Genomic DNA, 24654 nt, shown 5'->3' on the forward strand with positions numbered 1-24654 from the left:
TGTTCACTTTAGGATTCAGATGTGGAAAAGAGTTGTTATTATTATTATTATTATTTTTTTTTTACTTTTGTAACAACTTCTCTCTTAAATCTCCTGTCTCATTAGGACAGAAATTTGCCCTATTCCATCCTGGTATACACTGTTGGACCTTAAGAATTTTAGCAAATCTGAGTATTATGATCTCATGCACTAATTCCTATCTCTTCCTTTTCTCCTTTCTCCTGGGAGGCAAGTTAATTTCCTGGAAGACTTTTATTGTGTCCTGGCATTGAGAAGAGGACATTTAGCACAAACTGGCCCTGGTTTAGGTGTCTCTACTTGCTTGGTCTCTGGCATCAGCTTCTCTCCTTGGCATGTACAGAGTGGATTCAAGCTGGTCTTCAGAGTAGCAGGCTGGAATCCACAGGCCTTCCTATTACCTCTGGTCTCTTTTGATGCTATGGGATCCTGATCCAGACCCACTATGATCCATTAGTTCTCTTACCTCTTCTGTTTTTCTGTCTTCCTTCTGAGCTTGAGAATTCTTAGCTACTTTATCTGTACCACTGTATAGTATACCAGGGCCTGGGAGACTACCCAGACCTGCCTCCAATGTGTCTCCCTACAACTGTTTCATGGCTCCAGTCTCATGGGTTAGATGCCTTGCAGGCTTGTATATGTCCTTACATTCTCAGATTCCTTCTGAGCCTATCTGGGACATTTGGTTTATGAAAGGAAAGAAGGGAATTAGACAATAGCTTAAGGACAATAGTCAAGTTTGGAAAAGGATTTTCCAGAACAGAGGATAATGAGGAAGGTTTTATGCACTCATTTACTTATTTATTCATGCATTTAATAATATTGTGTGTTAAATACTGTGTTGATTACATAAATATAAGCAAGGCATGGTCCATACTTTTAAGGAATCGTCAGTTGATATAGAATATTTAATAAACTCTTTAGTGTTTACTGGACATGCTAGAGACATTTTTGAAAATGTGATAGATATCTGTATAGAAAGGCAAGTTCACATGGGGATTTAGAAAAGTTTTTCTTAGAAATTCTAATGCTGTCTTGAAGGATAACTGGGCTATCATCAACAGTTGAAATAACAGGAACAATGAAAATAAAAATATGGTAGCATGAAACAGCATTGAAGAGGTACAAGTACACTGTAATGTAGAAAAGTTGGAGCAAAGCATGTGAGGTGAGGAAGAATCAGAAGCAAAAAGGGAAAGGTAGAAGATGAATCATGAAATGAAGAAGTTGGGACTTTATCCTGCAAGAATTGGGGAGCTACTGAATCTTTGAATCAAGGCAAAGACATAATTACACTTATTTGAAGAGAGCTTATAATTGTCAATAATGTAGGGGAGGGACTTGAAGAAGTCAAGGTTTGAGGTAGGGCAGCCAACAGAAAATGACGAGGCTGTGAATTAAGAGAGCAATAATGAGGGGGGAAAAAGGTGATAGCAAAGAGAAATAACCAGTAGAAAACTGAGAGATTTGATGACTTGTTAGTGTTGGGGATTAAGAAAAGGAAGAATTTGGTGATAACCAAAATTTTGGTTGTAGGATAATGGTGAAATTTGTTGGAAAAAAAAAATATGAGATAAGGAATAGATTTTATGAGGTATGTTGTTAATTTTTTTTAACATATAGGCTGTTCAGATGAAGTTATTCATTAGCTAGTTGAATAGGTGAGAATCTCAGAGTCCAGATTTGAACTAAATGTATAGATTTGGAAGTCAGAGCGTACAGATTGTACTAGGGTCTGTGGTAGTCTTTGCATTCTTACCTGTCTTTTGGTTGCAACCAATAATTTGGTCAGACCTGAAATTCCTTATGAAAATTATCTTAAAGTCTTACATTCATATTCTTATATGCAAGGTTGTTGATGAGGTATTTAATTCCCATTTTGGTCTTATTCCTTTTTATGCAATTTGATTTTCTCTTACTTCCTGGAAAGTCTAAAAAGCAGAAAAGAGGGGCTGGGTTATGGCTCAGTGGTAGCGTGCTTGCCTAGCATGCATGAGGCACTGGGTTCGATTCTCAGCACCACATAAAAGTAAATAAGATAAAGTCCATCAACAACTTAAAAAATATTTTAAAAAGTCAGAAAAGAGAAAAACAAAGATAGAAAGATGGTAATATCAGCAACTGAGAGGTTAAGGAGAAGAAATGAAACTTATAAAACAATTGGAGGAAAAATGTCAAAGACCCAGGAAAGTATCAAGTACTTAAAGAGAGAATCAAAGATTTTCTAGAAAGGAGTGATCAACTTAGAATTCCAGAAAGATCGAGTAGAATCAGTCTGAAATGGACCAGTGGAAGTTGGCCATCTGTAGGGCATAAGTGAGTTTCACCAGTTGAAAACTGAATAGGGGAATTCCCCTTCAGAATGGAAGACGACACACACATCTATTTCCTTCTCTTCCTAATGAGATGACTGGAAGGATTATGATGGGGACTAACTCCATAACAGTCCTGAGAATAGGGAGGAGAGGTCATCAGTCTACCAAATATTTGAGAAATTTCTGGAAAGCTGAATGTAAACAGGCTTTATACTTTGAGACTAATCAGAGCTAAATGAGCTCAAAACCAGAGCACCCACAGAAAGTTGAAGGAAGCTGCTCTTCCTGTGGGACCTGGAAAGACTCTGAGATTAGATCAAAGACAATTGCCAGTCAAATCCAGAAGGAGGTATGGAAGATATCATTCATGTATATGGGCAAACATGTGGAACTGTGTACAGAAATAGCTTCTGAGATGCCGGGCCCAGGAAGGTAGAATAAGAATTCTCCAATAGGACAAATTTATAGATCTGAAAATTTTGATGAGAGATACAATGTGCTAGTTAGAGCAATTTGCTATGATTGAAGGATTGAAACCATGTAGCCTAAGTACACAGTATTATAAAGTCTACAGTGGTAAACAATGATGCCCTAGCCCTTTATATTCACTCATCGTTCATGTACCAACACATCCAAAACAATTTCCAGTCCTGCAAGCTCCATTCATAAGTGCCATATATAGTTGTATCATTTTGTAACTTTTATGCCATATTTTTACAGTACAACTCTATGCTTAGATGCACAAATGCCCTTGTGTTACAATTGCCTACAGTATTTACTGCAGTAACATGCTGTAGAGGTTTATAGTCTAGAAGGAGCAGGACATACCATATAGTCAACAAGTAGTAGGTATGTGATCTGTTTGTGTATCTATACTTTATGATGTTTGCACAGTGATGAAATTGACTAACATATTTCTTAGAACATAGACTCATCATTGAGCAACACATACTGTATTTGCAGCAGTTTCCCCTGCCCTCAAGTTCCTCGGAGGTGAGGCAGATGATTCTGAATGGATAGTTGCATATACAATACATTGCATTACAGGAAAAGAATACTGAGCTGAGAAAAATTCAATAATGAGCAAAAGTGTGCCTGTGTTTTGTCTCTGAAGGGATTCGATCTCTGTTTTCCAAAGCTATTTGCTATACAAACAGAAAATACAATATAAAAGAGGATAGGCAATGACTCTTTCACAAGATGTGAAGAAATGTAGAAGAATTATCAGGGAATTATCACTCAACAATATACAAATATAATTTTTACACCATCTTAGCTTCTCATAAAATTTCCCACTAACTTGACATTTGTTGATGGCTCTTGATTAACCTGAATGACAAGGCTGGGACCAAATCCATTCAATTTGTCTCATTCAGCATTTCATTTAGGCTACTATCAACAGAACTGCAAGAGAAAGAATGATAACAACCTTCAGCATTGATCTCAACCATGCCCTCTAGGATTCTGGACCCAACCAGCTTAAAAAAAAAAAAGTCTCATAAACTACCCAGGGGCAATGGTGAGTAAATATAAAGGGCTAGGGCATTATTGTTTACCACTGTAGACTTTATAATACTGTGTATACTTTATAATACTGGATACATTACCAATTGCAAACTTTGTATTGAACACAAACAAAAAATTAGGGTAATTCTATAATCCATAACAACTCTGGCCTATGAGTTGAGGCTTCCCTAAATACCTGCTACAGTCTTCTACAATTTCTGTCATTGATGGCTTCAGATAAATTCAAGGACAAATTTTTGTACTACCTCTTACAATTAAATGATTCCTACTATATGGGTAACTGCTCACAAAGTGTGAATATTGATTCAATTATCTCTTTGTGAAGCTCCCCAATTAACTAAGGATAGCCTCATTTAGCAGAGATCTTTCCAGTTATATAAGGGCTGCATGACCTACTGACAGGTTTCCTTAAATATTTGAAAGTCTTTTAAATTACCCCTAAGACATATGCAATTCATGGTGTTTGTGGGAAGAAGGCAAATATTACCTAACTTCTAAACAAGAAGCACAGTGCCAGGGACACATAATATATCCCTAGGCCTATATAAAATATCTAAAATTGCCTACAGTTTGGGGGAACTTTTGCTTTGTGGGACCTGGATCATTGTAGGGTTCAGGTTGATTGCCTCCCATATGACTTCCAAGTTGGCTGGAACTTTAGCTCTCATAATTGAGCCCAGTTCTTTATTTTGGAGGGACTGTCTAAGAGAAGTCAAGTCCAACCTGTCCTGTGTATTCCTTCCCATCAGCAGCCAGGCAGCCTTCATTCATCACCCCAGGACTAATGGCTATTCAAATGGCGGTGAGGAAGGTCTCCAGATATGTCAATAGTAGCCTTGTGTGGGAAATGCAGGAGCTCGGCTGTCTCCTCGCATTTCTAATAGTCTTTTCAGTAAGGTTAAGGGAAATGGTGATCAGATAATGGTCTGAGCCATCTTATGAAGAAGGAAGACCCAGGAGTCAATTAAGTTTAAGGTACTTATATGGATTTGGAGAGCTGAATTAGGGCATTTTGTGAGGAAGGTTCCTGGAGTCATTCTGCCAGATAGAGTTCATTAGCATTTGTTCATCTCCTGTGCTCCAAGGGTCTGAGGTATTTCTTCCCTAGATGTAAGGGTGGCTGTCCTCCTTTGTCTGGGGTGTCTCTTTTCAGTAACTCCAACACCTTCTTTTCCTAATCATCACCACACAGACCGATTACCAAAATTGACCACTCTGGACCATAAAATAAATCAACAGAATATATTCTTTAATTATATTGGAATTAGGTAATAAATTAGTAACAACAGAAAAACTGGAATTTAATTTATAAATCAGTAACAAGTGTTTGGAAATTGAATAACCAATCTCTTTAAAAAATCATCTTTAAGTGAAGAATTTTTAGTAGAAACGAGAAAATATTTTGGATGAAATGATCGTGAAAGTATAGCATACCCAAACTTGTCAAGGGATCATGACAACCAAACAAAGTTTGCAGTCCTCCTATTGGCTCATTCAACAGGTACTACAAACATTAAACAGACAATATTATGTTACAAACAATTATATGACAATCAGTTGGAAAATTCTGAACAAACATAGCTTCCTAGAAAAAAATTACCAAAATAAACTCAAATGTAATTTTTAAAGTATGAATAGTTCTGTATGAATTGAAGAAGTAGAATCTATAAGTTAAACATTTTTTTTCTGACAGAAAATTACAGGCCCAGATGTCATCCCTAGTGAATTTGAACATTCAGGGAAGAAATAACATCGGCCTCCAAAGGTTAGAAAATTTAATGGATGATTACAACATCTCTAAATAAGCAAGACTATCAAGGTCTCAGGACTTGTAAGTATTGAGGTGTGACTCAGTTCTCTGATTTTATAAAACTGTCAAAGCAAAAAGAACATGGAGTGAGAGGAGTGAATTAAGGAAATCATAAACCTAACTACAACTATGCAACCAGCTGCAGATATGTACACTACAACCTGTTTTCTATTTTTATTTTTTTCTTGATACATTTTCCTTGTTCTATTCTCAAAATAATTTTTCTTGTTGTCTCTTTTCTCCCTCTTATTTTACACAGAATCAATTGGTTGTGGGTAACCTGGTGATTTACAGATTACAGAATATACACAGAGAATCATGGCATAACAGCAGGAGAAAATAAAATGGTCTGGAAATAAATTTATACTTGGTGCTGAACACAGTAGCTGAGGAATCATGGCAAAGGACAGGAAAGTAAGAAGTCAATTCTCCTGGGGCATGGTGGAGCATGCCTATAATCCCAGCGGCTTGGGAGGCTGAAACAGGAGGATCTCAAGTCAAAGCCAGCCTCAGCAAAACCAAGGCGTTAAGCAACTCAGTGAGACCCTGTCTCTAAATAAAATACAAAATAGGGCTGGAGATGTGTCTCAGTGGTTGAATGTCCCTGAATTTAATCCCTGGTACCTTAAAACAAAAGTCAATTCTCGCCCAAACATTGGACTTCTCACTGTTGAGCTTAGGTTCTTCCAATTCTGTGAAGCATCCAGAGTGCTTATGGGTCATCTTCTGCCAAGGACTCTTTGGAGCACCTGGAAGTGAAAAGTCCAAAACAGTGACCTGTGCTAACATGGTCATCATTGGTGTAATGAAGGGTATTTTAAAATAAAAGTTGCAGGTGGTATACACAGTTATGAGAGAATGGAGCACAGAGGGAGCTCCCTCAGGTCCCTGAGGATCACACCCAAGGCAACATGTCTGAGTAATTCCTTCTGAACAAAGCATAGCTCAATGCTATTCCTGGATCTGAGCCTATGTTGGGGTTTGATAGTGATCATATTGGGGTTTGATAGTGATCATGATTACACATCAAGAGATAATTGAGTGAACAAAAGGATTAGCATCATACTATATGTATGAGCCCAAAAATGTGTTTGAAACAGCTGCAATGAGGAGTCCTGGAACACAGCCATGATAACAGACCAACATATTCTGGCCCCCAGGACAGAGTCGGCTGTTTGATGAACTTAATAAAAGTGTTGTGTTTTCTGATACTGCTGCTCCAAAAAGATCAAATCCCTCAAGAGCAGAGAAGCTAACGAATGAGGTTCGAAGCAAGCCCTCACTAACTCAAAAGGGAAGTCCAAGCCTGAGAACAGTGGCCAATGACCAACTCAGAGACATGGGTGGTTCCCCACAAGCAGCCTGAAGTTTCATTATTTTCTTGGCTGAGCTCAAAAAGCGGTACTTCTGGTCACCTGTCATAAGCAGGAGATTTGTATCTCAACAAGAGAAGATTTCCATGTACTTGGAAAATCCCCATCTTGTTACCAAATATTGTGAAATAACAATAGATAGCACATTTTCTTTATTCCCAAGAAGCTGAAGTATTGTTTTTACATACATCTTAATCTTAAAACAACCCCTTGGAGCTATGGGGAAGGAGAGGATTAAATAAATACCTTTGGCATATGGAAAACTCAAGATTTGAAAAAACGAAATGGCAGAGATATTGGAATAGAAAGCAGTGCCTCCAGTGGCCAACCTAGACTTTTCTTAGTTTTGGTTTCTTTTTTTTTTTTTTAATTGCTTTTATTTTTTAAATATATGACAGCGGAATGCATCATGATTCCTATTACACATCTAGAACACAATTTTTCATATCTCTGTATATAAAATACGTTCACTCCAATTCATGTCTTTATGCATGTACTTGGGATAATGATGTCCATCACATTGTATCCTCATTGCCAACCCTCTGCCCCTCCCTTCCCCTCCACTTCCATCCAAGGAAAATTCATTTCACAACCTAATCTTCAGACTCCTTTGCGTGTCCTTTTAGTCTATTTGGGCTGCTACAGCAAAAATACCATATACTGGGTGGCTTATATACCACAGCAATTTCTTAGAGATCTAGAGAATGGGAAGTCCAAGATCAAGGGGTTAACACATTCAGTGTCTGGGAGTCTCCCTCTGCTTCATAGAGAGTGCCTTTGTGCTATGTCATTACATGGTGGAGAGGGCAAACCAGGTTCCTTGGGCCTCTTTCACAAGGGTATGATCCCACGCATGAGGGTTTTGCCCTCATCTTCTAATAATCTCCTAGTGGTCTCACCTCTTACTACCATCACCTTGGGAATCAGGCTTCAATGTATAAAGTTGGAAAAGAAAAAAAGATACAGATCATAGGAGATGGAATCAAAGCCATTTGAAGACTCACCCAAAGCTCAGTGAGTAGATCTGATGTATCTAAAGGGTTAATCTGTCACCCGTGACAGTGACTGGTTTTTGGAATGGGCATACGACCAAAGAGAGATTTTTCTGGAAGCTTCTGAGGAAGTGCTTTCTGACTTTTAAGACAGAACGATAGGAAAGCAAACACTCCCCCACTGAATTGCTACTGGCAGCCATCCCACAGCCCCAGGAGGAACTGCCTTATGACACTGTGGACAGCAGTGTGGAAGATGAAAAGACACTAAGTCCTTGATGACATGGCTGAATTTCTGGATCTAGTGAAGCTGAAGCCCAGCCTACTTCTTGTTTTTTTCTCACATGTAAACTAAAGGGAAACTTTATTTTATAAGCTAGTTTGAGTTGGTTTTCCTATTGCTTAAAGCCGAAACCATTCTGATGTAGAAACACTCAGAAAAAAAAGCTATGCTTACATGCTAAAAGAGCCTATCTCTCCAGTTCCAGATCTTTTCTTCCAGTCTCCATGCAACCCAACCAGGACCTGGTATTTCTAATTCCAACAGCCCAGGAGGCAGACGCTTCATTCCCAGCGTGAGACTCTCCATAGCCCTCTTTTGCCCACACCATTCCATAGTCATGGTCCTAGCCACTAGGTATCCCAGCTTGTGATGATCCCCACCCTCATTAGAAAACCCTCTATGTGGAGGTTGGCCTAAGGTCTCACTGGGGACAGAGCACCAATGTGTTGTTTTTGTTTTTGTTTTATCACGGACTATGAGCTGCTGGATGTACCTCAAGTCTTACTCTTGATACTTGTTCTTAGGAGAAAGAAAAAGAAGATCGCACTGTCCACTCCATTGTCACCTCCCAGCCCTGCAGTGATTTTTCATTCTCTGTAAGCTTTCCAGTCTCCTGTGAAAACAGACCTCCTCCCCTAGCATCCCTGGGTCCAGGTGCTCCAGACTGGATGGCCTCTCCAAACCTACCTGAAAGGGCTCTACGTGTCCGGAGCTGAGCTTGCAAAGGCAGCTTCTCAACTGGGAACAAGAGATCCAAGTGACAAAAACTGCCTGCTGAGTCTGGGGTGCCTGTGTGTCACAGAGCTCCACAGGAACCCAGGTCAGGGAAGTGGGGACCAGAGCAGAAGGGCAGGGAAGAGTAAACCTTTGGTAATGTTACAGAACCCATTCAGGAGCCGGGTTGAGGGTGGAAGCTAGATGGTTTCATCATGGGAGTGAAGAAACGGGAACATTGGCTTTGAAGGTAGGCAGAGTGGAATTGACTAGCTTTGCTACCTTTGGCAAAATTCTTACCTTCTTTCTCCTGTAGTAATGGGCCAATGATCGTTACCTCTTGAGATTATTTTAAATTTTTCAAAAAAAATTTATAAATAATAATTATATGTATTCATGGAGCAAAGTGATTTAAGTCATGCTAATTAACATCGACAGTCTCACCTACTTATTTTGTATTTGTGAAGGTGCTTCAAGTCAACTCTTGCATCAATTTGGAAATAAATATATATGCTGTTATGAAGGGAAAGAAGACTAAACACCAAAGTTACACTTTCTTCGTTGGAGGCCCTCTTTAGGATCCTGTGCCTTCTTTTCTTTGATGTGAAATTGATGACCACTCAGGGGAGTGTCAGACTTGGTGTTGGAATACTACACGATTTAAAGGCACATTCCCCAAAGGAAAAAGCACCAGTGAGAAATCTGGTAATCAGATTCAAGACTCAGCTCTGTGAACTGTGTTGCTGGGCTCCTCACCTTCTCTGTGCTCATCTCCACTGTAAAGGACAGTGTCCAATCAAATCATCTCTAAGTCCCCTCTGGGATTCACTTCTAAGGAGACTCTAAAGGTTTCAGAAAAGAAGGGGACAACTCTGGGCATGCCTGGCAAGAGCCACAGCTGGATGTGATTTCATCTGCACAGAGCAACTTTCCTGGCCCCTCTGAGCACTCCCTGAGGCTTCTCCATCCTTGGTCACTGGTCCAGCAGAGCTTGGCACTTTCATGAAACCCTTCTCTCTCCCCTTCCTCAAGAGGAAGGTGCCTTGGTCACCCCTTTAAAATGGACCAAATGTTGTTTTTAACTATGTACTTCCACAATTATTTAAGGACTGAGTATTCACCTAATTATTTCTTCTCTTTCATTCTGTCAGTTCCAATTAGAGGATCCCATTAGTATTTCTGCTACAGCAGAATTTAACCAATCCAGTAACAGCCCTTCTGAATATGCCCTGTGACCGTCTCCTCTTGCCTGACCTTCACTGTCTTTATGGAAATGGTCCCTCTGTGTCTGTGTCCACCTAGATGCAAATGCCCTTCTCATTTTCATCTTGAGCCATTCAAATGATTTCCAGATAGCATGGTGTCATGGACTGTCTCTTCACAGAAAGGTGTCTTTCTCACTGGCTGCCCAGGGTGACATCCTGTTTTTCTACTTCTTTCCCAATTGACTCCAAAGCTGGGCTCTTTCCATCACAACTGCAAGCTTGGAAGTAGAGTAAGCATAAGGAGCACAGGCCGTGTGTGTTGAGAAATCCCAGGTGAAATGTGCTGAAAGTGCAGATTTCTGACCTCAGGCATGATGCCAGAAAGAAGTTTTAATGTCCAAATGTTTTATGCTTGAAAGATAGGCCGTTGTGGTTGTTGGTTTAAACCTGCATAGGACACAGGAAGCAATCTGATAGCCCACGGACTGCAACCCATAAGGTAATTCAAAATCACTCCGATTGAGGCCAACAATTACGCTGAAGATTTCATGCTCTCTAGAGATTATTGCTCAAAATAGGTGAGCAGTGTAAAGAGTCACTCCCCCAGTCCTACATTCAGCTTAGTACACATATGAAAGGCAAATCCAAGAACTTCAGTATTAGAATAAGCAAAGAATTTAAGTATTAACATAACCAAAAGTCAAAAACCAGGGCTGTTCGTGGTGCTGCACACCTGTAGCCCCAGCAACTCGGGAGGCAAAGGCAGGAGGATTGCAAGTTTAAGGTCAGCCTGGTTAACTTAGACTGTCTCACAATGAAAAACAGAAAGGGCTGGGGATGTAGCTTAGTGGCAAAGCACCTCTGGATTCAATTCTCTAGTACAAAAAAAAAATTTTTTTAAATAGGATTATTCTATTATATGCAACATTTCCTGGTCTTATTTACTTTTCAAAAAATTTTAAATCCTCAAATTAAAAAGGTGGATATGATCCTCTTATTCTTTGTTAACTGCAAAGGAAAAAAATCGATTTCTGCCCCTGTGATATTTTCCCACTGTCTGATCTTCACCGTGACACAGTGCAGCATTCACAATCTTCTTTTTAGGATATGTTTCAAATCTAAAAGCTGAGAAGGTGGCTGAAACATGGTTAGAGCCTCTCTGAAAATATTATTTAATTCAACACATATTTACTGAAAATCTCTACAGAGCATACCAAGATAAGTAAGACAGTATTTCTCCTCGCAGGCCTAAAGCGTTAAAAGACACATATCTAGGCAAGTGGCTACCTTAAAACATAGATAACAAACAGTATAGAGTAATGTAATGTAGGAGGGTATTTTGAATGCCCCCCGATCATCTGGCAGAATCTTATGACGGGAGAGCCATCTGCTGAGCCCTGATTCATGAGGAATATTCCCGCATTTAGAGGTGATAGGAGAATCGTCACATGGGGAGGGCACCTGAGCCCTGGTTAAAAAAGGGAAATGTAGACACATGTAAAAGACAAAACATAGTCTGTACATTGTGTCTGGAGAATAGGCTTTAGTAGACTTAACGGCCGGGTTAGAAGACAGTGAATGCCCATCTGGCAATTTTTCCATCCCAGCTAGTCACTCAGTACTGTGCAAGGGAATCATCCACCAAGTTTGTGTAAGTAACCCCAGCAAACACAGTCTTAGGTTGCACACAATAAAAGCAATTCCATGGAAGCCAGGTGCAGTGGCATACTCCTATAATTCCAGAGACTTGGGAGGCTGAATGAGGCAGGAGGATCACAAGTTCAATGACAGCCTCAGCAAAAGCAAGGTGCTAAGGAACTCAGTGAGACCCTGTCTCTAAATAAAATACAAAATAGGACTGGGGGTGTGGCTCAGTGGTTGAGTGCCCCTGAGTTCAATCCCTGTTACACCCGCCTCCAAAAAATAGAAAAGAAAAGCACTCCATAGAAAATCAACACCCAATGAAATCAGAATCAGCCCTTTAGAGAACCTGCCCTTAAACATTCAACTTAGGATCTGATTGGAAGCCATTCTTCTTTCTTTGTCCACGGCTGACCTTATTAGTTGTATCTCTTCCAGGAGGACTCATGCAGGATCCTGTGCTTTCTTTCCAACTACTCTGAAGGTTAACAACCTACACCATTGAGATGCCTTCCTGAGATCCTTCTGGGGATTTCATAGTCCCCATAATGCTACATTTTAAATCCTACCATCCCAAACATATCCTTTATGTTTGATGAAAATATCCCCATCTATTTTTACACAATGCAGGAAGACTCAAACAACAAAAACTTGATTTTATTTCTCTAGGTGAGTGAAAAGAACCTGCAAGATCAGTGGCACACTCTAAAAGGCGCTCGCCAGAGGCAGTGGGGTTTATGGATAATAGGATGGGTCCCGGCTGTTGGAGAATTTTACAATGCTCCAGGCAAGAGGTAACAAGAGCCTGAATTAAAGCAGGAAGACTTGAAAGAAGGGGAAGATATGGGAGGCGTTTAGGAGACAGGATCAAAAGGGTTTAGCAACTGATTGAAGGTGAGAGAGAGGAGGGCGGAATGGTGAAGTAGCTTCCTAAAGGTGTGTGGCCGAGTTACTGAAGATGATAATACCACTTCCTTGGGAAGACAAATCCAGGACAAGTAGAAATTCTGGGAGGGGATAGCTTATTTTTAAAAAATAACAATATTCTTGACTTCTACTTGTTGGATTAGTTATAATTAGGATGACCCTGTAATGTTATCATTCAAACTGGGTCACCCAGGACAAACAGGTCTAAACCAAGATTGTCCCCAGTGGGTCCAGATGTGTAGTCTCTTTATAATACTGTTCAGTCTCACTCATTTGGGGGTTAGTGTGAATGAAACTTCCTCCCAGTTCAATTAATGTTGGTATCCTGAAATTATACGGCACCCCAGAAATTTATACAGTATAGTTTCTCAGAAAGTTCTCTCTACTTCATTCCTGATGTCCTGCCTCTGCTGACACAATCTCTAGAACAGGGGACTCACTCTGACATTTGTTCTATTTTTGGACATTGTGTTCTTACTACCTTATATATTAGCCAAAATTAGTTTCCCTGTAAACTCCACACATTGGCACTAATCATGGTTCTAATAATAATGATATCATCAATATTAAAATAACTAACATTTATTGACCATCTACAAAGGGCCAAGCTTTACATGAATAACTTTTGAAATCTATTTACATTGCTATTTACATTACAAGTCTACTTACATTGCTTTTGCAGATGAGGCAGCAGCGGACATTGACAGGGAATGTTATTAGTAAACACATACCACTAAAAAGTAGAAGAATAGAATTGGAATTAGATTTTGTCTTCGCAGTCCCAAAGCCCATATGCTTTCAGAAATAACACATTTCTGCATGTCAGAAGAGTTTGCCTCTGGAGGAATGCAGACTAAGAAAAATCTCTCTTCCATACACCAGTCTTTATGATATTAGAAATAATTGTCATCTGTGCTTTTGCTGACCCTGATTCTCACTTCAACATCTGCCTTGCCAATAAGACAACCACTTTTTCTTTTTAACATGTCTGCATTGCTCTTGACAAGTTTTGACTTAGCAATGTGCCCCTTGAAATATGATGCTCACAACGAAACCCAACATTTGAGGGTTTTCCCAAAGAGCACAATGGTAACAAGCCCCCCAGCTTGCTCTGTTCTGGGCACTAGGATGCAAGATAAGACAGAGTCTCGGAGGGTTGTTTTTCCCCCTTTCAATTCCCTTTCATTGATCAGTTTGCCACATGCTGTCAGGTTGTCAGTTACTCCAATGGCTCAGAATGGAGGGTGTGGCACCTTGATATGATCCATCACTTAAATGTAGGTTTTAGTGATGGTGGATGCAAGAGACAGCTGTCATTTCTGCTCATCAGAATCTCCTCTCAGTGGCAGTGTTATTTCTTTACACTTTTACCCTTTATTCCAAAGGCCAGCCAGATCCAGCACTGGGTTCCAGTAGCCGACTCCATAGTCTGGATTTACCCAATTTATTCCAACCTCCTGCCTCAGTGGTTGGTATAGGAATGAGCAGAATGAGCTAGTGACTATATCAGTTGGCTGTTGTTATAATCATATCATGCAAATTATTCCAAAACTCAGTGGCTTATGAACAAAAGGCATTTATTTCTTGCTCACATTTCTGCGGATGATTGAGGTTTGACTAATTAAGTTGGATTGTGTGGTATCAGGCCAATGATAATAATTATCATTGCGTGGTATCAAGCCAATGATAATGTCTAGGGCTGCTCCATGTGTCTTTCATCTGCCTTGCACAATTTGTCTTTTATACAAGGCATGTTGTTCTTATAGTAAAAGGCAGGGGTGCAGCAAGAGGGCAAACTCAACTGTGTCTGTCCAGCTCCTCTTTTGTATTGTATTTGCTGATATCCCATTCACCAAGAAAGTCACATGGTCAAGTCATGGCCAAGGAGATAAGGAAACACTGCCAACCATGAAGCCATAACAAAGACCAATAAATAACTCAATCTACCACAATGATACAATTTAGGCAGTGGGATTCAATTATAGACTTCATTTTAGTTCTCCAAGAAACAAACACTATTTCCAATGAATAGGATGCTATGATGAAGTAAGTCTAACATTTGGGACCACCATTTAGAGTCATAATTGAGTCACTCCAGAGAAAGGAAAGCCTACAGATGGAGACTGGTGGCAAGGACTGGTCATCCCAATTCAAACTTTTCCTGAAGTCGGAGCTGCTTGCTGAATATTGTTCAATTTTGTAAGCCAATACATCTCCTATTCCCTAAATGTAACAAGCTTATAGAGAAACCACTTAAACTGATGGAGTTGGGCTTTCTGTCACTTAACGACAAAAGAGTCTTAACACTGATAGTAAATGAATGAAGACAATTTGTCTTCAAAACTGAGCTATAGCAAATGATGATTAAGCCTATAGCTTCTCTGGCCAGTGTTTATATAGAGCATACTACTAGCCTCTTTATCCCTGTTGAAGCCCTTTCTAGGTGGAATACAGGTGTGCAACACTCAACAGTAGACCATTTCATCTTGTTCCTCAAACACCTTTTAAAATAATCACCAATCATGAGTAACCTATGTTGATTTTCAATGTTAATTATTACATCAGAAAGCCTTTTCACCTTACTTGACTCCAAATATTTCTTCATGCATGAAGAAAAAGCAACTGAACTTAAAATCCTCAGGATAAAAGCTCAAAAGAAGCAGTTAGTATTTTTCAAGCATTAAAAAAAAAGGTTTTATGATCATGTTGCACTCTTGACTTGTGCAACTGAGTTTTTGCCTTGACTATTTAAGAAACAAGAAGATGTGGTCAAAACAGCACTTGATTTCAGAGCTCGGTAGCTTTATCCAGACCTAACACATTAATCTCTCTAAGTCTCAGTTTCCCCATCTGTAGAAAAGGAATAGTTTTTATCTCCTATGATTTACAAGGCTTTTATAATAAACCTGAGATAATGAGTATGAATAAGATCTTTTCAGTATTTTCCTATATTAAAATTATTTCCTAAATGTAACAAGCTTATAGAGAAGCCACTTGATTTGAGCACTTGGATGTTTTTTGTAATGCTTTATAGTAAACTGTCCCTCCTGATTTATTGGCCAGCATGGCTCATCTGTCCAATTGTTAAGCCAAACACTGGCAAGAGGACAGTTAAGATTAGCTCAGAGCGGACCTGCCTTGTACCCAACACCATGTGCAAGAGCCAGCATACCCAAGGAAGACCTCGGCTTATTTCTCAATAAAGAGGAAAGGCTCTGAGGGTGGTGTCTTGTACAGCATTTACCAAACTCCACTGCCCAGTGCCTATTATGTCTCGGAATCTCTCAAGACTCTCTAACTTGCAGGACAAGAGGGGCAATATCTTATCACCAGCACTCAGTACCATTTCTGAAGCCAGTGGGAACTGAGTAAGCACTTATTGAATTATATTATCAGATTTTTAAATCCATTTCAGCTCTAAGGCTCTAGAAATATCTTTTGGTGGCAGATTGACAACCGTTTCTGCACTTCTCTCTGTGATGGGTGGAGACCAAGCAGGGGGGGAAGAAACACCCCCAGGTATGTGTAAAACTCCTATTGGATTTCTGTGAGGCTTTGATTTTTAGAATGATTTCATTTCCCTGCCTCCTTTACATTATTATCTAAAACCTTTAGAACTAATTAGAAGTGGGAGGATCAAAGATGATATATTTTGAATTTGCTTCCCGCCTCACCCACTTAAAGTAAAGAATCCTGCATAGCCCATTAAGCTGGAGGTTCTTGCTGACAGGAAGGAAGCCATCTGGTGAACAACTTCTGTTAATTATGTTGGAACATACTAACGAGAATAAAGAACAGCCCTTAATGACCTTCCCCTTGGTGGCAGAATCCACTGCAGAGTAGACAGTCATGGCTCAGAGCCAAAAGCTAATGGTTAGTATTGGCACTGAACACTCAGGCTCGCTAGGACTTAATAATCTCCTCTCGGTGGAGAAAGTATTTTAGGCATTCACAGCATAAATCCTCTACCACCTGCATGTAACTGAGCTCCAAAATAGTCATTTAGGGCATTATTTGGAATCCCTTAGTAAATGCGAATCCGGGTGTTACCTTCTCTGTATCTTTCTTTGCTTTGGGATACATCAAATGAGACCAGACAAAGGTTTACATTTTGTTTCAACCAATAACAATATTTAAATGTTACTTGGCAAAGCACAGAGGCAATTATTGCATATCCCAGAGGGATAAAGATACACAAAAATAATTATCCTCATTATGACCTGGATGAGTTCATCATTGAGAATAATATTTCTAATTCCACTTTACCCTTAAAAATCCAGACAACTCTACATCACCCATGCAAAAAACGCAGAGTTGAAGTTTGGGGATTTACATCATGAATTAGCTATAGGTGTCGAAACATCCCATATTTTTTATTTCATTTATTTATTTTTCCCTACTTGGTTTGAGAAAGATTTTTAAAGTAGCTTACGTAGTATGATAAGATTAAAGTTTAAAACTATTTAATTTTAAGATCATAAAAATTTTAAGATTTTAAAAGTTAATTTTAAAGAAAGTTTAGAAAAAGGGGTAGAAAAATAAATTCAAAGCAGGATTGAGGCTAGTGTACAAATATGTACGCCATGAAATTCTATACCTTCCTGGAGGTGGGCCACAAACTTGGCTCTAAGCTCCTAGTGGCCCACTTAGAAAAGGCAAATACTTGAGTGGGTACTTGGTGGGCTCAGGAAAAAGTTTTACAAACATCTCAAACATATGTGTTTCTTAGTATTTAAAGATTGTTAAGCTTATTCTCTCATACATCCACAGTATATATGCAGGAAATTTTTTAAAAAGAACAGAAACAATCCTAGAAACTGCTGCTTCAAATCAGGTGGGAAATGTTATTTTAACAGAAATCTTAAATAAAAGGTTCATAGCTTCAAACTGTCAACATTTCACTCTAAGTCGTAACAAATCTGTAAACAATATAAATCTGTAATATATTAAAGTTTAATAACTTTAGATATTAGCCAAGAAAGTGTTTTATATATAGTTTCTGGATATATATTGAAGGCTTTCATATGTACATCAAAACTATAATTTTTGTAGAGTCAGGTATGTCGAGAGTTTGCACAGAAGTACCAAAATAAAAGTTGTTTGTGCCTAAATCATCCCATCTGTGTCTCTTGGATAATACTCAATCCTCTACACAGCCACATGTATCAAGCAATTGGCTAAAAATCCTTGTAGACAGGATGTCTCCTATTTGCATTTGAAGTACTCTTCTGTTTAAAATATAAATGCAATTAATTTGCATTATTTATTTAATCTGTCTTTGCATACTAACGTCACAAAAACTGAAAATAAATATTAGGTCATTGTCAACATATCTCAAAATATCTTTGTGCTCAGTGAATTTGAGATTTGAAAAAAAAAAAAAAAACACAAAAAACTAACCTCAATTTTGTTTGAAGCTTTTGATGCTTCACCGCCTCCCACTATCCTCTGGGCCGCCCACCACATCTTTGAAGTTGGCTCATCTGGTAACAGACTTACTGAAAGCTGTAGTGCACACCTACCACTCAAAGACTTAGATGTTGTCCATGTGATAGATTTGATCAGTCCCTTGGTCTCTCAGACGTGCAGCTGGTGGTGAATTCTTTTTTGCTAGTGTAATATTGTAAGTGTCTTCAGTTAAAATTAAAGCTGCCATTATATTTTCATCTTGTTCTTCAAGGAGACTGTTTCTGGACGTAGCATGTGTATACATTTTTATGTGGCAGTGCCAAAGAGATATTTTATACTACACCAAATCTTTCGTGTTCACAAATAATGGCCCAATTTAATAGAAAGTCAGTAAATAATTTAAGTTGTTGGATCTGGGCAATAGCCGGTCTCCTAGAATTATTGGTAAAAATAAAAATATGACCCTCTTTGGCAGTTTTATGCTACAGATGCTGCATTTAAGATGACAGCATTGAAATCCAGAAAAACATGTGGGATTTATAGAAATTCTCTCCATGTCCAGATTGCCTGGCCTCTCCAAGTCAAAATGTCACTTCTGAAACACATCATTTACCAGTCCTCCAGCAAAACAAACAATCTTTAGAAAAGTCCCCCATGGAACCAAGGGGGTAAAGAGTAATAGAGTTGGAATGTCATCACCATCAGGAGAGAAAGGAGCTTCAGAGACTGCCAGCATTTTATGGAGAAGTCAAAAAGGGAAAGGAACTAAAATTGAATATCAGACAGAAAAAGACTTTGAAACAATGAAATGAACTTTCAACCATACCACAAATATGTATCTTGGGGGAGACACGGGGTGTGGCTGGGGAGATTGAGGATACTATTGAACAATAGAATATTTTGACCCTATTCTGTGAAGAAATATGAGAACTCCAGGGATCAGAGAACTATTCTAAAGATTGATGCTTTGCTGTTGTCTTTTCCAACCTTGTGCAACTTTTTTGTCCTGAGCTGGTGTTTGTGCTTTCGTCCGGGATCAGGCAATCTTGGGACAGATTCCAAGCTCCATCACCTCCAGCTGTGCTATCCTTACTGAGCAAGCTTTCAAACCTGTGTAACCTTCAGATTTCTCACCTATCAAATGGGGATACCTTTCACATTGTAAAAGGAACAAATACAAAGTATGATGAACTTCTATCAAAGTGTGTGTCCTGTAATATTCAATAAAGTATAACTGTATTACTAGTGAAAATGCACAAGAATCCTACTTCCCAACAAGGGTTATGAAATTATTCTCATTTAACACAGCAAAGTGACAAGTTAAGAGCATCCCACAAGAAATAAATCAAAATACAGGATAGAGTTAGAATTCAGCTAGTATTCTAAATAATAACAATTCCATGCCTTCTTTGAAAAGATGATGATGTACATACAAATTGTTAAGGAACAAAACTCTGACCTGAGGTTCTGTTAAATGATAAAGAAAAATCCATGTAGGTAAATCTGAAATTCTCCTTTTTTTGAAAAATACATGATCATTTTTTAAATTTTGGATGATCTCTAGATTCTTGGGTAACTTGGAAGTGAAACCCATGCTTCAATTTTGCATGATCATTTTAAAAGAATGAGTAAAGGCTTTTATCTTGGTTTGGCAATTACTGTGCTTGTCTCAGAGGGAAGATATTTGACTCCCATATCTACAAACTCACCTTGTTGCAGGCAAATTGCTTAATCTCCTTGTTAATCATCTTCCCCATCCATAAAACAGCATAAGAATATTTACTTACCTCACAGGGTGTTTTTGAGTCTTTATTAATTAATGTTTAGAAGATTAAAATCCTTAGATGAAAGGAGCTGTAAAGTATAATTATTTTTGCATGCTATGTTATGGACAAGCATTTAAGATGCTATTGCTATGACAAAGGCCAATAAAGATATGCAGATCTCTGCCTCTGATGGCCAAGAAACAGCCTATAAAGTGATTCCCTGTGGAAAAGATATGAAGGGTTTCATCAGATTCTAAGTTTAGAAAGTTTCTTTTATTTATTTATTTATTTATTTAAATTTCCAGCTGCACGAGTTAGCCAGTGAAGAAGGAAAAGAATTAAAAATTCCCTCAATTTTTACAGCATTTTACCTGGGTCTATACCTGTCATCTAATCATAAGCACTCCTGTTATATTCAGTTTATTCTTTTCAAGGTCAAGTGAAGAGGGAGAAATCAGTAGTTAACAATAGGAACACAAATAAGACATTTCTCTGTATTTGCTTCTTTTTTTTAATCTTTGATATTTTTCCCTTCCATATGTCTTGTACATCAACAATTCATTCATCTTTTTTTTTTTTTTCCTCTTCAAGGAAATTGCCACAAACCCTATCATGGAAAGTGAAATTTTTCTACCCAGAGGCAAACTGATTGGAAAATGCCCTATTACACAGTAACCATTTTCCCCTTAAATTTTCAATGGCTTGGAGAGTTTTGTAAGACTGTATTTCAGGGTTTGACAATTCTTGGAAAACATCTTAGACTCCTCAAAGAAACAAAGAGCAGACAAAAGGATTTCTAACCAAGTAAAACACCTTACAGTTTCAGGCTAAAGTGCTCAGTGAATCACATCCCTGTCTGCTTAAAACCATCTTCCTGTAGGTTTCCAGAGACAAAGCTCTTAGCTTAGTCCCGAGACAAAGCTCATGATTTGGGGTTTTTTTCCAGTCTAGCCCTAACCCTCCTTACAGTCTCTCTGCCTACTGCCCTTCTCCTCCACACCCTCAGCCCAGATGCTTTTCCGCATCCACCTAATCCTTCTAGAGGAAGCTCAAGAGCTCACTTTGGCAGCACATCCCCAAATCGAACAATACAAAAAAATCAGAATGGTCCCTGCGCAAGGATGACATGCAAATTTGCGAAGCATTCCATACTTTTTGGCAGAAATTCTGAAATAAAATAAATCAGTATCATCAGTTATAATAATTGGATGGTGAATCCCAGATCATCTTAATTTTTTAAAAAATAATCTCTATGTTATCTGAATGTTTTACAATAAACATGTATTACATTTATAGTTAAAAAAGAGAGAGAAAGAAATGACAAGAAAAGAAACTCATTTAAAATGCTCTCTTTCTCTTTTCATCCCAGAAAGCTAGGTAACTACCCTATCTTCTGGGTTCCCACAGCATTCATTAACACCTGTACATTAGCAAATGTTGCATTCATTTATATTCATACATACATGCACCCAGACATATACTGCATATGTAATGATATATAAAATAATATATATCTATTAGTTAATATATTTACACTTAAATTGTTTAAATTACATTTTTGTTATATCCACTTTTTGTTCTGCTTGTATATATATAAATATACATAGTTATTATTCATTTCTCTAATTTTTCTATGAATTTATAGCTATTGGATAAATATAATAATTAGTTAAATGCATTAACTACTATTAAATATATTTAAAGAAATATGTATATATTATAAGTATATGCTTTAGATATCTTTATTATTTTTTATTATTCATAAATTTATACTTTTATATTTAGAGTATGTTTGATTAAATATTAAATTTAAAGTAAATGTGATTGTTTAATTTTGTGTCTGCTTTAGACACTAGGCTAAGACCTTCTAGGTCAGGAATTTAGAATAAAGTTTAGACTCAACTAGATATAATGATATCTACCTTTATTGAGCACTTACTTTATGCCAGACAGTAAGCTAAGTGATTCATGTACCTGATCTCATTTAATCTAGACAAACTTCTAATAGATTGATGCTGTAATTATCCACATTTATAATGAGGAAATGCAAACCCAAACAAATGAGGTAAGTTGTCCCTCATCTTCAGGGCTTAGTTAGACTTTCAACTCAGATGTGGCCTTGATTCCAAATACCTGCCTTTGTGATGGGAGAAGCAGGATGAGGCCCTTGCATCCTGGTGGGTAAGACCCAGAGCATAGGAGTGAGACAACCAAGGCACATGTCCATGATCCGTTATCTCTTAGTAGTGTGGGTATAGAATGGGTCCCTGTCTTTCATGGCCACATTGTATAAGAGGTCTAGATCTGGAGTGAGTGCTAAGATGGGGAAGGAAATGCATTATCATTTAGTGAAAGAAAATTTAGACTTTGTGAAAAATGCACACTGACACTTTCCCTGAGTTAAAACTAAAGAGAGCACTGATTAAAAATTAATTTCTTATTTCTTCATTGCTCAAAATTTCTATCTTTTAGATTCTTACAACTCAAGAAAAGATAACATGAGCAGTACCTAGAATTTTATGAGAAAGACAGCAGGTTATAAATCCCAGCAGGTTATAGAATCAAAATCTGCTTCTGAGCAAGTTCTTTGGCTTTTATATGCAACTTAGCTTGAGAAGCACTCACTACTTTCTGGCCAGTGTCTAAATTTGTCTGGTCCCCTTTATCGTTCCAACAAATAAGCAAGAGATGTGGAGGTTATAGGGGAAAGGTGGAGAAGAGATAGTAGGAAAACAATCAGATTCTAGTATCAGGTTTGCTATAAGCAAGATGTGTGACCTTAGACAATTTACTGACTCTGTGACTTCAAGTCGACCCGTGTCACATTTGTGGAGGAAGGAGGAGAAAAAGAAGGAGATTGGAAAGAAGGAAATCAACATAGATTATAAGGGTGACTGTTTTAATTCAAATATTTATTAAATAAAACATTAAAGCACTGACTAAAACTTTTAAGGATTACATTTCTGTCTTCACACTGCTGTGTTTTCTAGTAGATAGTAGTTGCTCTATAACATGAACCCAGAATGAATGAATGATCACTCTTACAACTTCAAAACCCTGAGAAATATTTCTCAAAGCTAGCAACACCTTCTTCTGTGCTCCTAACATACCTATCATATTCTTATGTACATTGACACTTGGGACAATGTAACAAATTTTTAAATAAAATTATCCATAACCCTGTGGACTAATAACATTCCTGCAAATTTTACGATATTGGCATGTACATTTAACATAGGTAACATCACAGAGTATGCAGACTTGCAATCTGCATACTCTTTTTTTTAAAAAAATTACTTGTTCTTATTAGTTATACATGATTGTAGAATGCATTTTAACATATTATACATATATGGAGTATAACTTCCCATTCTTCTGGTTGTACATAATGTGGAATTACATTGATCATGTATCCATATATTCACATAGGAAAGTAATGTCCAATTCAGATTCATTCTATCTTTCCTATTCCCATTCCCCATCCTGTCCCTTCATTCCCTTTTGTCTAATCCAAAGTACTTCCCTTCTTCCCTACCCCACCTCCTTATTGTGAGTTAGCATCCACATATCAGAGAGAACAACTGGCCTTTATTTTTACTTTTATACGTTTTCATTTCTCTTTATGGCTGGGTAGTATTCCATCGTGTATATATAGCACATTTTCTTTATCCATCCATCTGTTGAAGGGCACCTAGGCTGGTTCCATGGTTTAGCTTTTGTGAATTGAGCTGCTATAAACACTCATGTGGCTGTGTCACTGTAGTATGCTGATTTTAAGTCCTTTGGGTATATACCAAGGAGTGGGACAAATGAGTGAAATAGTGGTTCCATTCCAAGTTTTCTGAGGAATCTCTATACTGAAATCTTCACACTCTTATTACACCATTCAATAAATATTTGAACATTTATGTATTTCATAAGTACACACATTCATAATTATTTTAGAACTGCATAATATTCCTTAATGTGTCCTAATTTAAAAACGAGGTCTATAATGTTAAACAGTTTGATGGGTTCTCATTTTTTTACCTTTATAAAAATATTAAAGTGAATATCTTTAAAAATGTATATTTGAGTGACTTTCCTTGACATTCATAGGAATGGATTGATTGGCTCAAAAGGTATGATCATCTTTTGCGGTTCTTGGTATAGACTGCTGAGTTTTCTTTCTGGTTCTAAAATTCTAGGGTTCTGAGAGAGTCAGATCATATTTTCTAGTAGCTACAACAAAGACCAGAAGCCAGCAGCCAGCTTCTGATGCCACCACAGTCCTTGAAAATGGCAAGACAGACATTCCCACATTCTTTGCTTTCATGGATGATTAAAACAAAATGGGAACCTTGTCCTTGAAATTGGCTTAGTGCATTGGATGGATAAAATATCGTGTTACACAAATGACCAGAGACTAGCTGGATAAACAAGATAAACTCAGAGTTGCATTCTTTCCCAGAATCTCAGGATAGTCCTTTGGAGCATGGATTCACAATTCTGTTTCTAGCCTATTTTTAAAATATCAAAGAGAAGGACCAGATGTCACAATGAATTAATATCCTGAACTTTCAAATCTGGAGACATAGGTTCAAATTTTCCCTAGTTGAAAGTAAATATGAGATTTCTGGCTTCTTGAAGATCCCTAGTGGATATTTCATCCACCCCCACCCGTCAAATTTGACA

At 38.0% G+C, this 24654-nt stretch overlaps 1 pseudogene; it reads left to right on the forward strand.

Annotated features, from left to right (window-relative positions):
* The first annotated feature begins 21035 nt into the window (after window positions 1–21035).
* Window positions 21036–21136, forward strand: LOC114088314 (U6 spliceosomal RNA; annotated as a pseudogene).
* Window positions 21137–24654: the final 3518 nt, after the last annotated feature.

Source organism: Marmota flaviventris, chromosome 2, assembly GCF_047511675.1.
Source record: "Marmota flaviventris isolate mMarFla1 chromosome 2, mMarFla1.hap1, whole genome shotgun sequence".
NCBI lineage: Eukaryota > Metazoa > Chordata > Mammalia > Rodentia > Sciuridae > Marmota > Marmota flaviventris.